The following is a 4,505-nucleotide window of genomic DNA, read 5'->3' as shown; positions in this document are numbered from 1 at the left end:
CCGTACACTGCTCCATAAATGTTGATGGCCCCCATAAGATGCTCCATAGTATATGTCCCGTATGCTGCTCCATTATCATTGATGGCCCCCATAAGATGCTCCATAGTATATGCCCCGTATGCTGCTCCATAAATGTTGATGGCCCCCATAAGATGCTCCATAGTACATGCCTCATGTGCTGCTCCATTATGGTTGATGGCCCCCATAAGATGCTCCATAGTATATGCCCCTTATACTGCTCCATAAATGTTGATGGCCCCCATAAGAGGCTCCATAGTATATGCCCCGTATACTGCTGCAATATATAAAAAAATAACATACTCACCTATCGTCGCTGGGCGCCGAGACCTGGGGGCCTGAGCAGGCGGGGACACTGGCGCGCTGTGGGGGTCAGGTGCCGGAGTCGCCGCTAGCTCAGGCCCCCGACACTTGCTATAGTCACCTGGCCCTGATCCAGCACTGCGTGCCGCTCCGTGTTCTGGGTCCTCTGGCTGTGACTGTTCAGTCAGAGGGCGGCGTGCATTAAGCGCGTCATCGCACCCTCTGAACTGTGAACGTCACAGGCAGAGGACCCGAAAGATGGAGCGGCACGCAGCGCTGGAACGGGCCAGGTGACTATAGCTTATACTCACCCTCCTGCCACGTCCCTGCTTCTCCGTTGTAGATTGCGGTGTGCGTTCAGTGCTTACGCATACCGCGATCCCCTGGGCTGCGTCACTCTGTGGGGTCCAGACTGCGCCGGCGCTTGCGCAGTCTATAAAGGCTTCGGACAGAGTGACACTCCCAGCCTTATATTATAGATATGTCTTACATATTGAATGCTCATACTGTATATAAGAATTATACAGTACTAATATTGTACAAAGGTCAGAGATGATTAAGAAAAGTTCCAGATTGTTTATTCCTCCCAAGTGTCCAGGACTGGAGAGGTATAGAAACATGATAATTCTCAATTATACGCTCTGTATTTATAAGATAGAATTCTGAAGGATACATTGAAAAAGGATTAAAAAATAATATTAAAAACAAAAATAAAAAACTGAATATATTTAAATGAAACAGGTAAAACTAATTTTTTTGTTCAGGCCAATGAGGGCCATAGTGTTCAGTCTGACAATTCATCTACACTCCAATTGGGAGATCTGCCTCACATTGCCTCCCCTAATACCGGAATTAACCCTGTCAATTGCTCATACAGAATAGCCACAAGGATCACAGCCATGAAAGGCCTTAAAATGTCATGGCAGTGTTTTATGTGTCAAGACTCAAGACATCTGTAATTTTCCTAGCTGCAAGGATGTCCCTTGACATGTTCTCATGTCCTAATGTGAAGTTCACATGATGTGAGACCCACATAGATTTTATAACTTGGGCATGTAGCATAATAGATTACCTGGGCCTTGTTGCAGGATATAAAAGTTTTAATCTGAAATGTCTCAGTTCCATCGGCAGGCGTAAAAAAGTAGATCTACAAGCAGGGTTGGACTGAAGTGTCTGGGGCTCACAGAGGGAATGGACTCTAGGGGCCCACCATACAGCTATATGCAAATATCTAATAGCCGTTATCCCTGTCATAGTGGAGTATCGATTGTAAAACACAGAAGTTTCCTGCGCATCTATTGTGCACCACCATAACTGCGATGTATAATTATGGTAGTTTATGTTAAAGGGGTTATTTTGTTAAAACAAGTTATCCCAATACATAGGCTCTACAGGATAGGTCATCTCTTAGGTACGACCATTAGAAACTGCACTGATCAAAAGAATGATAAAGTTTTATCCTTGATAGGACAATTATCCCCATTTAAAGATGAAACGGCACGTGGGATGTCTGATCACAACTCCATTCATTTTCTTTGAAGCTTCCAGAAAAAAACAAGTGCAGTGTTCGCAGCAGCTGAGGGAATGAGTGCATCATTGGTCAAGTCGGACATGCCACTCCAGTCTAAAAGGGATAAAAGCTCCACATTCTGCAGATTGGATCCAAGCAATCAGATCCCCAAGATTCAACACATTACCACTTATCCTGTGGTGAGGTGATTACTTTTTTCACAGGAAAACCCTAGCTAGTGCATCTTTGCCGCTGTGTACTAAGTATTTAATCTCTAATTGAAATAAAGAATCTTCTAATTAATATCAGAGAAAACAAATGACTGCCATACACAACACAATCCACTATACAAGACCAATGCTGCAACACACTGGGAAGAAATACTGCCTCATAATGACCAGACCACATAGTGACCGAATAATACCACATACAGTACAAAGAACAAACACACCACACCATGAACAGATCATATAGTGATGGAATAATACCATATACAAGGGACAAATACTTTCACACCGTGACCAGACCACAAATTACCAGCACATAGTGACCGAATACTACAATGCTGATCATGAATACAAACCACAATGCAAATAACACTGTTATTAACTCCAGTGACATTATGCACAAGAGCCCCATACATAGGGTCAGTGTACAGGTAATACAGAGATCACAAGTGACATTTTACACAGAAGCTCTGTATATAGTATATAGTGTACATTTAATACAGTGATCACCAGTAACATTATACACAGAGGAGCTCTGTATATAGTGTACAGGTAATACAGTGTTCACCAGTGACATTATACACTGGAGCTCTTTATACATTGTTAGTGTTAGTAGGGTTGAGCGAAACAGGTCGGCCAGATTCAGAAGTTGCCGACTTTTGGCAAAGTCGGGTTTCATGAAACCCGACCCCTGTGTGGGGTCGGCCATGAGGTCGGCGATCTTCTGATCTGGAATCGGAATTCCGATACCGAGTTCCGATATGTTTAAGATATCGGGAATCGGTATCGGAATTCATATTTAAATGTAAAATAAAGAATAAAAATAAAAAAATATTGATATACTCACCCTCGGACACGCCCTGGTTCTCACCGGCAGCCTTCCTTCCTAAGAATCAGCGCCTGAAGGACCTTAGATGACGTCGCGGCTTGTGATTGGTCGCGTGACGCCCATGTGACCGCTCACGCGACCAATCACAAGCCGCGACGTCATCGAAGGTCCTTCAAGCGCTCATTCTTATGAAGGAAGGCTGCCGGTGAGAACCAGGGCACGTCCGAGGGTAAGTATATCAATATTTTTTATTTTGATTCTTTATTTTACACTTAAATATGGATCCCAGAGCCTGAAGGAGAGTTTCCTCTCTTTCATACCCTGAGAACCTTTAGAAACCCAATGCACTGCATTGGGTTTCGTGTTTCAGCCGACCCCGACCCCGACTTTTCTATAGGATCGGCCGATTTCACTCGACCCGACTTTTGAAAAAGTTGGGTTTCGTGAAACCTGACCCGATCCTATAAAAAGAAAAGTCGCTCAACCCTAGTGTATAGTGTATAAGTTATACAGGGATCAACAGTGACATTAAACACAGGAGCTCTATATATATCGTCAGTGTACAGGTAATACAGTGATCACTAGTGACATTATACACAGGAGCTCTTTATATAGTGTCAGTGTGCAGGTAATACAGTGATAACCAATAACATTATACACAGGAACTCTGTACACAGTATATAGTGTATTGTGTACGTGTACATTTAATACACTGACTCACCAGTGACATCTGTAGTTGAAGTAGTTTACCTTAACGCTTCTTCTTCTTCATCAACCAGCACAGACTGCCATCTATTCTTCCAGGCAGGACTGGTCTCTGCAGGAAATAACACACAGTCATCAATAGCCGGTCACTTCCAGAGCACATTTCTCACTTTTTCCCTGACCTCTACATTACGTCAGATGAAGAAAAAAAGCTACATAGTGCCGCCCTGCACAGTAACAGGACCCCCTTTTGTTCCCTCCATGGAAAACAGTTTCCTAAAAAGTAAATTATATTATAGTAGTATGACAGGGTCACTGGCACAGTGTACAAGGGGAGATATGTGTCACTGAGCATGTTGGCATCAATGGTATGAAACCAGGATATTCTTCCTCCAGCACACTAACTGTTGGGAGGGTTAGAATAAGCCTCATACATGGGCTGGTTTTATGTGAGCACTCATAGATTGGGAGGGAGAATTCTCACCAAATCTCTTCCTGTGGAGCCAACACATGCATGTGTACTAGCAATCATGTGATCATCACATGGTCTTGGTTAAATACCTGGACATGGGAGACAGTCTGGGTGTATGTTGGGAGAGGGAATACTCCCATGTAGCTCCAAGGAGGTGCAGAGGACACAGCCAGGTTTCTGGCAAAACTTTTTTGTTTTGTTTTCTGCTAAGCCAGAATGGTGGTTGCAGACAGAGACTTCCACTCCTGCCCAGGTGGTCGAGTGTGTGGTGATGGACAGGTTCATCTTTTCCCTACCTAGGCCATTACAGACCTGGGTTGCCCAAGGTGACCTTCGGAATGCAGGCGACGTGGTTGGTCTGGTTGAGAGATACCAGGTTGTTGAGAAATCCCTGGGGAAACCAGACAATGCCACTTCCCCATACTGGGATACCCAAAGGGG

Source organism: Ranitomeya imitator, chromosome 1, assembly GCF_032444005.1.
Source record: "Ranitomeya imitator isolate aRanImi1 chromosome 1, aRanImi1.pri, whole genome shotgun sequence".
In the NCBI taxonomy this organism is placed as follows: Eukaryota; Metazoa; Chordata; class Amphibia; order Anura; family Dendrobatidae; genus Ranitomeya; species Ranitomeya imitator.
Note: the sequence above shows the minus strand (reverse complement) of the source record.